This window comes from Protopterus annectens, chromosome 5.part0 (assembly GCF_019279795.1).
Source record: "Protopterus annectens isolate FY-2018-M chromosome 5.part0, PAN1.0, whole genome shotgun sequence".
In the NCBI taxonomy this organism is placed as follows: Eukaryota; Metazoa; Chordata; order Ceratodontiformes; family Protopteridae; genus Protopterus; species Protopterus annectens.
The window spans coordinates 544,491,157-544,506,050 of NC_056735.1; positions in this window are offsets into that span (position 1 = coordinate 544,491,157).

A 14,894-nucleotide genomic window follows, 5' to 3' on the forward strand; every position below is an offset into this window, starting at 1 on the left:
TGCACATATTATTCCATTTTATGTGTACATTTGGTCTCAGTATTCTGAAATAAATTGTTTTCATTTGTGTCCTTTCTTCAGAAAGCATTCCTTTTATTTAAATGGCTTCCACTAAAATGACTTTTACTAACCTGCAAGAAGATTTTCTAGGAAAAACAACGGTAATTATTTCCAGCACAGTCATTTTATTATAAAATTGCATTCAGACTGAAAAGCTTTAAATAATATTTATTTGAACTTGCTTTTTACTTCTGTGGAAGTACCTGCAAATGTTACTTCAGTCTTATATGCTTTGAACATTATCCTCAAAAAAAGTGCTTATTAATATAGTGTTATTATTGTGCTAACAGATTTAAATGCTACATTACACATTTCTGTTATTTTATCTATTGAACATTTAGTGTTATTAGTGACTTTAGTTTTAACAATATGTTTAATAACTGGTATTTTCTTATGTTCTCTTTAGGAACCTAGTATATTGTTCATTTTTAAGAAATCTTAGATTTCCCACTTTTTAAGTGTCCTCCTGTTTCCTACATAAACTAAATTTAAATAATTGATGAAGAACCACAAACAGCAAGCCAGCAACTCCTCAGAAGGAATTTATTTGGAATTAAATTTAAATAATTCTTTCACTTTTACCTAGCTTCCACTTCATTGTTGAACATTTACTTGCTGTTAACTACCTTTAGCTTAGATTTACTAATTGTCTATTTTCCATTTCTTCAGGCTATGCTTATGTGCAGCCACTAACTTATATAATATTAACTGGACATTTTTTTAATGAACCGCAACCCTGTCTCTTTCTTTTATTTCCTGATGCCTTACTGGATATATTCTTGGGTAATTCTACAGTGCTAGAACTAAAATCAGTGGATAAGTTTTGAAAGTCTAGGTAATACACCTGTGATGTTTCTTAGCAGCATAGTTATACCTGAATTAAAAATAAAGAAAACAGAGAGTGGGATTTATCAGTTTTTAGGTTACCTTTAACTCTGCACTATTTATTAACATTGACATGAGGATGGATCTTTGATTGTTATATTATATAAAATATCTATTCATTAATTATGTGTTAATGTTAGTACCATTATTTTGCTGTATTGTTAACTATGATATCTTCTGTTCAGTATTATAAGTGGTTATCATAGTCAGGAAAAAAAACACCTATGTTTCTAGATTGAGGATACCCAAAACATAATGCCTTTATAGAAGTCTAAACCTCAAAATGCACTCACTCAAGGCACTCCTTAAAATGGAGAACATCGACATCTGTGCAGTGACAGAGACCTGGTTCAAGGCTCCAGAGAGCACCCCTGCATTACCAGGCTATAATTCATACCACACCTTTCGGCCACTAAACTTGGACTGAAGCACTAAAGGTGGAGGTGTGTCCATATTCATTAAGGAAATCCACACCTCCAGGCTAGTTGCTCAGCATATTGCATCTGAGATTATCCAAGTGCAACTAACTCTGGGCAAGACCGCAATGCAAATTGTAGCTTGTTACAGATCCCCCACCATGCCCCAGGATTCCCACTCCTCATTTCTTGATACACTGGAAAATATTAGGGTACAACCTAACACCTTAATAATGGGTGATTTCAACTACCCCATCATAACTCTTGTGCTCAACGTTTTCTGGAATTCATAAATTCCAAGGCATTCTGGAATTCATAAATTCCAATACCTTGGATAAACTTATCCACACCCCCCACCAGGGGCAGCAATATTCTAGACCCAGTCATTACCAACATGGGCAACCGGAGTTCCACACCAGAGGTCAATTCCTCATTGGTCAGATCCGACCACAAGCAAATCACCCTAGACATCCACATCCCAGCCCCACCCCCCATTAGAGAAACCACCGTAAAAAATTTCTCCAAAGCCAACTTTATGCTTCTTAAGACAGAAGTGGCAAACTTCACGACACCCATGCTGATGGACAATAGAGATATGACTGCTGAATCCTATACAATTGCACTTTATAAGCACTTACATGAGTGCATGAATCATGCAATCCCTAACAGAACCAAGATCCTATCATCCAAAAAAAGGAAGCCAATCTGGTGGTCCCCTGCTATCAACAAACTCTACAACAGAAGAAAGAAACTGTTGCAAAAAAGAGTAAAATCCCATGATTGGAGGAACTCCGTGGTCAGCTTCAGTAAGAAGCTGAGATCCCTCATAAAATCCTCCAAAGCTAGTTATGAAAACAAAATTGCCACTGATTCTAAAGACAGCCACAAAGCATTCTATAGCTATGTCAAGAATCTCAATGGCAACACTCAGATCTGCTCTGAATTACAGCACAATGGCACTAAATATACAGAACCAACTGATATTGCCAACATCCTGGCAGATAAATTCAGTGCTAACTTTACCTCTCTCTCTCATCCCCTAAGGGGCTCATCTCTATATCAGAAGAATGCAAAGTACCTGTACTCACGGCTGTACAGGTAAAAAAACACACTCTCCAAAGCCAAGAACACAGCATCCATGGGACCTAACAACATCCCAGGCTGCATTCTACATGAACTACAGAATGAACTGTCACCCCACCTAAGTACCTTGTTCAATCATAGCCTCACCTCAGGCTTTGTGCCCACTGAATGGTGCACAACAACAGTTATCCCACTCCACAAAGGGGGAGCCACCATGGACCCCAGGAACTATCGCCCCATTAGCCTGATGAGCCCGGTCTGCAAGGCTATGGAGCGTATGACATTGGTAATCTCCAAACTCTGGACCCTACCCAGTTTGTGTTTGTAAAAGGCAGATCATGTCTCCTAAACCAGATAGACTTCTTTGAAGTGGTCACCAAAGCTGTAGATGATGGTAAGGTGGTACACACAGCCTATCTAGATCTCACCAAGGCTTTTGACACTATCCCCCACTCTGGAATTATAGACAAACTCACTAAACTAGGTGTAAATCCCTATGTCACAAGATGGGTTGCAACTGGCTCACTGACTGAATCCACACTGTGAAAGTAGCAGACTCTAAATCCAACTTCAGACCAGTAACAAGTGGAGTACCACAGGGTTCAGTCCTGGGTCCTCTCCTGTTTGGTATCTACTTCTCTGAAGTACAGGCTAACACAGAAGGTCTTTGGCTAACAAAGTTCGCAGATGACTGCAAACTAGGAGCCATAATCAAATCTCCTAACGATGTGGACATCCTACAGAAGGGCCTCACTGAGACAGATGCCTGGTGTCAAAGCCATGGCCTCAAGCTCAATGCCAAAAAGTGCATTGTCATCCCTTTTGGTAAAAACTCTGTACCCATGAACTACCACATAGGTGGTAGTCTACTTACCACCGAAAGGATACCTATGTGCAGAGAAAATTGTTGTGGAAGGAAGGAAGGGAAGAATGCCTAAGGTGATATTAAGGCTACAGAAGCACATATAATGTGCACAGGACTGCACAGTGAGGTGCTGACAATTGCAGTTATGCAGAAGAAATGGAGAAGGGACAATTAGGCACCTACACAGATAGTAAACTGAAGTAATTAAAATAAAGGCACACAGGATAGATGGGGTACAGAAAATTACATCAGTAGAGTTTGATCAGTATACCTGTACTGTACTACAAATGCTATAGGGAAAAATACAGTCCTAAGCGATTCTGAACCCTGTGCCATTTTCAATGAAATTCTACCAAGTATTAATCTAGAATCTGAACTGCAGATTTAGTCATGCTGTAGATATCAGTGAAGCACACAGCAGGTAATCGTCATACATTTATAGAGTGCAAGCAAAAAAAAGCACAACACTGATGGGATTTGAACCCAGTACCTTTCTTACTAATATTCAGCAATGCCCTTTTTTTATATGCAGATCCACAGAAGCAGTCACCATAGAAATGTCAGTGAAGTACATGGTAAGCAATTCTTGCACATTTAAAATGAGGAAGCAGAAAAATAAAAGCAACACAACCCTGTGGAGATCTGAATCCAGTAATCTGTACACTGACATTTGATCAAATACTTTTTTGTTTACAAGCTGAACCACAGAAATTGTCATACAAAATTTGTCAGTAAAGCACATAGCAAGTGATTGTTTCATATTTGCAGTATGGATGCAGACACGTTAAAAAATATGTATATGTAATCCTGAGAGAATTTGAACTGTCCACTCTGTTCACTGACAGTCTGCAAATCATTTCATTTTTAAACTGAGTAGTAGAAGCAGTTAGACTAAAAGTATATATACATCATCCTCTTTCCTATTGCACAGTGCTGTAACCAATGACAACTGAGACCAATATACTTAGTAAATGACCGTGACTGTATAGAATTGCTGCTATACAATGAGCAGTGCCATTCACTGTTGAGAGAATATGGACATCATGTTCACAAAAAGATAAGTGATTTAAAAGACTTGTGTGGGTATCTGTATGATGTTCTATTTTTTGACCAGATTAAAGGTTGAAAATGTGGATATAAAAATGAGAACAAAATGTGAAGAAAGCAAAATGTGATCACATAATGAATGAGCAGGCTGGCAGAGGAGTAGGACAGAAATATTTTTTTTGTGGGTCAGGTGCCTGTTTTATAATTTTGAGGAGGAGGGTAAGATGGGGAAGGAATTAAGGAAGGTAAGAGGGAGGTAAGAGAGGGTGAGGCAGCAGGAGAAGAGATACATGACTTACATGGTGTGCAGTAACACACATAGGAGGATCACAATGGTGAAGGAGACATCAGATGGACAGAGGGAAGACAATGGAGTGGGGAGGAATGCAACATCAACAGGCTGGGCATGGGCACCAAAGTGAGGGGAACTCCATTCAAGGAGATAGGATTGGTTGTTCACAGTTTGAGCCTCTACTAGCTGAGATGCAGTGGAAAATTACTTTTAACCCTGGATACTGGTACCACTGGGCCCTGACTCAGGTGATGGACCAATTGCTGGGCAGGGACATAACTCAACATGTCACCAGACCATGTTCTGCATGTGTTGTAGCACTATCTCACATACAGCTCAATGATTTTGGAAAACACAATTCTAGGGGACTTTGTAGGGTCTATTTCCAGTGTTCAAATCCCTGGTCTCCAATGCCACTGTCTTACAGCCAGGGTCTTGGACTTTTTGTAGCTCACATGATCTGCCACTCACATTCAATCCCAACTACATGTTTCGGCTAGATGTGGTAACTGTGTGGACAGAGTGGACTTGCAACTCCTCATCATAACACAGTAGCTCGGTTCAGGCCAGGTTAGTGCAGTAGCCTCAGGGAGGGATTGTTGAGGGTGGAAATATAGTGTAGGGATTCAGGCAGAAATTCAGAGTGGAATACATGTTTAGGGAGGGGGAGTTTTAGGTCTAGGGAGCAAGAGGGAAATTTAGTGTGGTAGCAATCAGGGACTTTATATTTAGGTAGTGGGAGGAAAGTCTTAGGTTTAAAGAGTGGAATGGAGAGTTTAGGCTTAGGAAACATGAGTAATGTTTAGATTGAGGGTTTAATTGGGGCATTAGGTATATAGGGAGGAGAAACACATTTTTAGGTTTAGGGACCAGTTGAGGATTTAGTTATAAGGGAGGTGGTCTAGAATTTTAAGTCTAGGGAGTGATCAGGGACTTTAGAGTTATGGAACTGGAGGAGATTGTTACATTTAATATTAAGAAGATCCTGTAGTTTTAGCATCACAGTTACCACTCTGCTAGGACCATGCAGTTTAGTAGGGCTGGATGGTGGAGGGGGTTGGTATATTTGCAGGATCTGGCTATTGGGAATTAGAGCACTTGGCATTTAGAGCAAATGGCAGCAAGCAAGTGTGTTCCAAACTGCTACCACAGGAAGCCTTCAAGTAGACTCAACTATGTAAGCCTTACTAACTGTAAAATGCTTGCACAACTTTCTTAGGCGTTAGTTGTTTACTGCTTGGGAAAATCTGAGCTTTATTATCTTAAGCATGAATGACATTATCTAAGCAGGATTAATAGTTAGAAAATGTGAAAAATAACTTGTGATGGAGGATTACATGTTATGAAGATTTCACAATGATTGGCAGATATCTACAACATAGTCATTTCTCACTCTGATTTGTAAATACTTTCAACTCTTCATAGATTTTAAAATGGTAGGGCTCATATATATGTTCTGTACTTCATTTAAAACATGATGAATGCTAGAAGACTGATGAACTGGATGCATCCATATCGACGTATATGTTAAACTGTATATAAATATGGGAAAAGAATCATATACATTGCATTATTTTAAGACAATGATGATTTCCATTAAGTATTATGTTCAGAACAGTTTGTCAATAAAAAATATTTGAAAGAGTTAAGATATTGCAACCATAATTTCAATTGAAATTCAAAACATCACTGGAACCTTTTCATGAAGCTATAGAATAATCTATTTTTATGTCCTTCAAAACAAGAAGTAAGGCTTTGGCTAGCTGTTTGCCAGTGTTCTAAACCATCAGATACATTAGCCTCTCTCTGTATTTAAAGTCTCTGCAGTTTAATGAAGCAATGAAGTCACTGAAACAATCAATTCATTGAAAAATTAAAGAGCTGTTACTGAGTAAAAGCATATAAATAAATAAATAAGCAAATAAATAAATTAACCTCATACATATTTAATAATTCCAAACCACATTCCAGGGGGATCATTATAATTTGTATTATTTGTCTCAAGAGACAGAGTTCTAAAAATCTAAACATTAAATTCCACCACAAAAACATTGAAATCTGTATTATTGGCATTAATTTAGATGAGCTGAATATAGCTCCAACATTGTGATAATTCTCAAAAATTTCGCTTTACAGTTACCATATATGAAATCTTAACTTCTGACGACTATGGCATGATTTTTTTAATGATCCAGATCAAACTATGTTTTTTTTTTTTGGTTTCCTGAAAACCTTTAATGCTATTCTTCTTTATTAATAGTGAATGTCACTGCACAAAATGCAAAGATTAGCCTTGAAAATTTACTCTTTACTGTAATCTTTAATGTTTCCTCCTTTGTTCTTCTTTCCCAGGCATGCATTGTCATACACTGTTCAATACTTTCATCACATTTTCTTAATAATGAATACATCCTGGATGCTTTTCCTTTATTGAATAAGAAGATACACGCATACATAAATTGTATTTACATTCGGAAGGTTTAAGACAGAGATCTTTCACTGTCTACAATGTAACAATAATAGTGTGCCTACAAATGTCTCTCAGGACAATCAGATACATTTTACTTTGTGTTATATTGATAGAAGACACATTCTGCTGATACAGTGTCTTTATCTTATCACAATTCTCTAAAGCAGATTCGAGTTTCACTTTTCAGTCATGTTGAATTCCTGTTCTTGAATTCATTCTGAGAAAGAGCTCATTTTCAAAGTTTTCTCTGTAGAAAACAGATAGTGTCATAATCATGATGTTTGCCTTTTCTTTCTGACCCTCTGGCTATCTCATCCTTCTCTAAATTTTGTCTTCTGGTGCAACAAATGGAAGTCTTACTGCCACATTTGTCAGCTGCAATAATGCACATTTTTTCCAACCAGAAATTTGTATAGTGTCATCAGTGCGTCTATATTACCTGATCAAACATTTAGGTTAGCAATTACCTAAACGTCGATCTGGTAATATCGAAAAATTAAAACAGCAAACAGCCTATTTAATGTAGGGAATTAATTCCCTCAGCTGCAAAAAAAAAAAAAAAAAAAATTAAACCCCTACACCCCCCTAAGTAAATATACCAACTTTGAGATCACTCTACAGTGGGGAAAGGGGCAAAATCTGCATAACAGCCAAGGGAATTCTTTCCCTGTGTTAAATCAGCCATTCACATTTTTTTGCTTTTGCTATTACCAGATCGACAATTAGGTATTTGATCAGGTAATAGGAATCCTAATCAGCATATGCAAAGATGAATGTTAGTGAGCACTGGGTTTTCTACAAGTACTCAAGTCCCAGGTGTTCAGATACAACCATCTTGCATCCGGAGACTTAGGTGTCGTGTAGTTCACATGGCTTAGCATTCATGCTGGAATTCAAATACGTGATTGTGTGAGGCTTAGCATTCATGCTGGAATTCAAATACGTGATTGTGTGAGGTGTGACAGCCATGCAGAAAGACTGATGCTCCTGAACCTCAACCAAACATGTAGTCGGGTTCAAACAAGTTTGGTGTGGCAGCAGTTAGGAGGGAATTGGAGGGAATGGGAGTATAGATAATGTTTCAGGCAGAAACCAGAGGGGGTGGATTTAGGTAAAGAAAAGGGGACAGAGTTAAATTTATGGAGTGGGAGGGAAGTTTAAGGTTAGGGAGTGACTGGGAACATTACTAGTCGAGTGCAGGGAGGAAGTTTTAGGTTTAGGAACTTGGAAGAATGTTATAGGTTTAAGGAGCAGGAGGGAAGTTTTAATGTTAGGGATTGATTGGAGAATTTTAAGTTTAGGGAGTGGGAAGGGAGATTTTGGTTTAGGGAGGAGGAAGAGAGTTTATGGCTTGGTAGAGGGAGTGAAGTTTTAGGGTTGGGGCAATCAAGGACTATTGGGTTATGGTTGAGGTTATGGACCAGGTGAAAGTTTTAGGGTTAGAGTTAGGGTTCTGGTCAGGCCAGGCAGTTCAGTGTGGTTAGGAGGTGGGAAGATCTGATAATTCACTAGGAATGGGCTAGTGTGAGTTAGGGTATTAGCTAGAGTAAATGGCAGCAAGCAAGCATTTTGTGAACTACAAGCACTTGAAAACTTGTAGTAGACCCTTGAGTAGTGTTGGTCTATGAAGGTTGATAGATCTTAAATATGAATAAAATGTGTACATATCAGATGCAAGTGGTTCTGTAAGGTTCTGATACCACCTGCAGAAACATGAGATAAAAGGGTATGATGATGGAATGAATGATGTAAAGGTTTACATATTAGTAATACCTCAGCAGCTAAACTTTAAAACCACCAGAAGGATCATATGTTAGTTGGCAAAATATATTTTGGTTTGGTACCCTCACTCCAGCAGACATCTTCAGTATAATATACTTGATAAAGTAAGTCTGAGCCTGATTTACTTTTTTCATACCATATTGCCACATGCTTATAAATATAAACTATGTACAAATAAGATGACTGTGTTATTTATATTTCAAGTAAATGTTATTTTCTAATATCTAGCATGCAGTAACAACTAAATGAAAACTCCAGCCAAGCTAGAACTTTCACTGAGTGACCTCTCAAACCTCTTGTAGCAGAGGCACATGGGATATATGCAAATGACCCATATGAACATCAGGTGTTTTAGCTATATGGCAATTCTGAATGACCGTGACATTTCTTTTTAAGTTGTTTCAATAGACAATTTCAGGTTAATAAAGCCAAATGCCACTAGCTGTAGATACACATATTTCAGGCTTGTTATGACCTCATCATCAAAGCACAAGCATAGTGCTTAATTAAGCATAAGAAATACAGGGCTGTTATACCCAGCTGATCTCCATTACCATTAGGGCAACTGCAAAATATCCCAACTGACAAACTAAAACAAAGAGTGAGATGGTGACACAGAAAAAACAATCAGTAACAACTAAATGAAAACTCCAGTCAAGCTAGAACTTCCACTGAGTGACCTCTCAAACCTCTTGTATCAGAGGCACATGGGATATATGCAAATGACCCTTATGAACATCAGGTGTTTCAGCTGTATGATAATTCTGAATGTCCATGACATTTCTTTTTATGTCGTATCTAGCATTCAGATTTAGACATCAAGTTCTATGGGAAAAAATATAACTATAAGTGATCAGTTAATGACAGTCTTATAACTGGAGTGCAGTTCTTGTTGCAATATTCTTTTATTACACTATTCCAAGGATACAGTATCATAGTATCCACATAGCTTCCATGCAAACATAATCGACCATGCTAACACAATGAGCAGCCTTTACTAATGAACCATGAAAGAAGCCAAGGCACATAGCATGATGAGTAGCACCACCTTCAGCCCACAACACGGTCTCATAGACACTTCATGGTAAACAACTGCATAGCCATCTGTATCGATGCACATGCTGCAAGCAAATGGTTGTGCTCAACAGTCCACAATAGAATCAGAAGTGAGTGCACACATGCTGAGCATTATTGGTAAGTTAAACAAAAAAACATGAGTACCAAAGTCTAGCAACAAATAGACAATGAAGAATGATGGAGTACATTTCATTAGCTGAAATCATGGGGATGCTGATATCATTTGTAATGTGATTTTAATATACAAACACTCATGGGAATGTTCAGCATTAAAAAAAATGCTGCAGAACAATACACCATGTAAGACATTTTGAATTATACATGGGCATACCTTCCAACCTGTCAATGCAAGAATACTGGACAAACACACAAATAATGTTGAGACAAAGGCACACAATTGGGAAAGCTATAAATAGCTCCCACTGTACCTTGTGAACATGAATAGAACAACAGTTCTGGCAGCAGTATGTATTTTCTGAAGGGTATAAAGATCTGTCATTAGTGACTACAGTCCTCATGGCTAAGCCAGGCAGCCACAAAAGTCAGAATGAATAGTATATAACTATGCTGCAGAAAGTGGACATGTTGTGAAGCTCAGGACAGTTAAGTGTGTACATGGGAGATGTGGAATATGTCAGTAAACCAGTAGTGTGGTGTGACAACCCATCCACACCTAAGAATGACAGAATGTAAGCCATGCACCCAGAATGCATCACAGAGGTGTATTAGAAATGATGATGGTTTGTCCTGAAGTGGGTCAGTGAAGCACTGCAGTACACATGCAGTATATCCATATTGCGAAATTAAGGTGAGACACTATAGACATCATAGTACAAGGGGTCCTAAAAACACAAACAGTGAAATGTGCAGGCTGATTGTAATAAAACAGAGCAAGTTACAGACCCAAAAGGGAAACCCAGAAATACCACATGACAAATTTACCAAATAATGTTTTAATAAGGGTAGCCAATGAAGCTATCATGATTTAAGTCTCACACAATGCATCCTACATCCATGCAGATTGAGATGGATCACTTACATAGTCATTAATAACACATACCCATCACAGCAGTGTCATTAGAATCTGGATAAATAAATTATGTTAAGACAATGCCAATGTAACCCACAATGTGTACACAATCATGACAGGATAGCTAACATTGTGGGAAATGCAACACATTTGACTAAAAGAGACAAAATTAGGTATTACATTGAATGCCTGGCCATGTCACAGACATATTCCAGACAATAGAAGTAACAGAGTATGCTAGAAAAGCCCTGGGGGGAATAAGTGGGTTAAATAACAAATTTCTACAGTACAAATCATTTGCCATCAGACAAAAGAAAGTGCATATACCTGTTTTCGAAACCCTGACTTTGCTAAACACTATAGAAGAATAAGATATTAGCAAGGCATACTCAAAAAGTACTCAAGACAAATTTGGCTGCCAAATATATTTCAGAGGAATAGATAACTTTATATTGGTCAAATAAAATAAAGATAGCTGAGTTTGAACTTTTGCCTTTGTGCAAGGATACATTCATAAGGACAGGATATTAACAAGATATGGTAACAGAGTACTCAAAATACAGGTGGCGGCCAATGCATTTCAGCGGAACACACAATGTGATGTCAGGCAAAAAAGTGCACTTCCCTGTTTTCTAAATCATTACCCTTGACTTTGATAATAAAAATCCATGGGCACAACTATTATACACAGCAATGCAAGGTGTTTAGTGGATATGTGAATACACAAAAGTCATAAAGTTAGAAATGAATGCAGGGGAAGGTAAAACACACAAGGGGAATATGTATAACAAGGGTGGAGAGTGAAAGCCAACAAATAATGCATGCATTAAAGTATGATGAGAGGAAGCTATGGAATCTGTTAGATGGATATAACATAGTATCACAGTTTAATGCTTCCATGTCATTATTGTCAGTGTTCCACACTTAATTTCTGTGTAGATTTGAACCCTGCCTGCCCATGAGTAGTGTACTAGCTAATGATGCCACAGACCAAGTTCTTCAACTCTTGTCAGATATCAGACATATGGAGGTAAGTCATCATCAGTATGTGTGTGTGAATGAATGTGGTCATGGTTAAAACAATGCACAGCATCCCTGTAAAAAGGACAGTTCTGAGCAGAATAGCAGAAAGCATTCTAAGTGCTAAGCCAACATGGGATTGGAGAAAGGAGATTCTGCAGACAGAGATGACTGCAATTAGACATATAGACAATAGGCAAGATCTGCAGATAGAGATGACTGCAATTAGGCATATAGACAACAGGCAAGAGGGGGCAGGAATTTACTGGAGAAAACTGGCAAAGTAACTAAGGTGGTATTGGGAGCAAATAAATAGAGAGGGAAAGATTATACAATGGGAAAATGCCAAGAATTTATTTGGAATGCAGGTTAGAGATTGCCTTCCCTATCGGGGATTGATATCAGAGTGTAGACAAAGAGAAATAAATAGGGGATCCTAAACAAAAGACTAGTACTGGTAAAGTTTTAGTAGAAACTTGAAGAGAAGCTGCCATTAAAAAAGAATGATTAGTAGAGCATATAAAATATTGCATTATAACTATAAGAATCAGTCAGAGGAGGTTAAAAAGGATTGGGATGAGAGACTGGATAAGCAATTCGCAAAGAAGCAATGGGAGGATATATGTAAGTCTCCCAAATATGCAACAAAATCTAAAAGGTTTAGGATTTTTGCCTGGAAATGTTAGCATAAATATTTCTATACCCCAAGTAGATTCCAAAGAATTTTTCCTCAGGCAGACAGGAAATGTTGGAGGTATGACAGGGAAGAAAGAGATAACTGGGCACATATTTTCTGGGATTGCAGTGAGTTGGCAGACTTTAAGGATTCCCTGCATGATGCACTGTTGGAAATGTTAGGCACATTGGTCCGACGAGGGAGATGATTCTTCTGAGCTATGATACAGAATCAGAATTGCCTAGACATGGTAAGGCCTTGCTGCGTCTAATAATGATAGCTTGTTTTCTGCTAACCTGCACATGTAACCAACCCCCTCGGCTGAAGAAATAATTTAATAGAACAAACACAGGTAAGCGCTTTTGTGCCAACTGCACTTCATCAGACCATATAAAATTCTAACAAAACACCATCTTAACTACATTAGGAGTAGCAATTAAACAATCTAAAATCTAATCACATACAACTGGTGTCCATAGTGACCCAATAAAAGTTAATGATGTAATGTTCTTGCTTTGAGTGCTGGTTTCAGTGGTACACTACCATCAAGGCCAAATCCTTTGTGTGCTTGTAGTAGGATAATCCATTTCATGTCATTACTTTCTGTTCTATCAATTATATTACCTCCTCTTTTATTGTCATAAATTAACTGCATGGCCATAAACTCAAAGCTATGTCCTTCATACATTTTATACGTTTAGTCAAGGCATTACTTGCCACATCTCTCCTTATATCCCCTAGATGATTTAATGATCTGAGGAAGCAGCGTCTAGGCTGTGAAAGCACTTACCACTCATTAAAGTTTTACTGCCGTGGTTTACGTGATTTGTGTGGCTTTTTTATCAGTCCCATAGCAATGTTGTTTCAGGTGAAGTTTCAAATGGACTTAGACTATCATGTGTCTGCCAAGTCACAGATAAACAAATAGTGCAGAATGGAAATCAAACAGGTGATGTTCAAGGGATTGAACAGGATGGTGGTGGGTGATAGTGGCAGTTGTTACACAGTGAATTGCCACATATACATTCCTGATTCTTAACCACCAAATCACTGCATTACACATTATTGCCATTAAGTCTTGTGTTTATATGTGTATCAGTGAAAACTCACTGTTATATGTTATGTGTGTACAATGTACAGGATAATAAGACACGTATGCAAATGATATTACTATTGAGCTCATAAATACCAGTCTGCAAATATGTTTGTAATTGTAGAAGATCAGTGGAATACATTGTGACAATGGGAAGCAAAATATAAGCGATTCTCACCATGAGTTACATAGCACACTACACCAACTGCAGTGAAATGGAATACTCATGCCATTTTTAATACTGATATAATAAAACATACACAAGTAACAGAGTCCACATACATTTCTTTACTTGTTTATGCAGTTTGGAATCTGGCGTAGAGCAGCTATCCAAATGGACCTATTTCAATCTGAGCCTAAACATAACTTTCAGTTTGAAGATTCACTTACTAAAGTGCAATGCTGCCCAGATCAGTTGTGAACCTGATGATAAAGTATATTAAATGTTTTCATATTTTTAATGTAAGCAATATTTCTATAATGTTGGAACACTTTTCAGTTTTTGAAAAAGGGTTGAAGTTTGTACCTACAAGTAGGTTTAACATTTGTGAAGCTTTAATTGAATTAAGAGATTTTAAAAGGAAAATTAATTTAGCACTTGTACTTGAAGAACTGAGTCATTTTAGAGATAATAAGAAAGGTTTAGTTTACAAAAAAGTTCTTACAATCCCCCTTTGCATCCTGCTTTACAGGTGTTTGAAGCCTCATCTATGTCAGACCTTTATGAGTTTTCAGTTAAAAACAAAGGTTTTAAGAAACATAGCCTGACTCAGAATGAATGTAAATTGTTAGATGAACTGGTTCACAACTTCAGTTTGCAAATTCTAAAACCAGATAAGGGTGGTGGCATTGTGCTTGTGGACATGATAGATTATTCTTCACACATTTCAGATTTTGTAGGATACTCCGACATATCTCCCAGTTTCGAGAAATGAGATTAATATAACACATTGGAAAACTGAGCTTTCGCTACAAGACCTCCTGTTGGAAAGTAGGACTACCCCTAAAACATATGATTTTTTAAAAGTGGACAACCATAGGATACCATCCTTTTTTAGAAACCCTAAGATCCACAAAAGTATGATTAACCCGCCATAC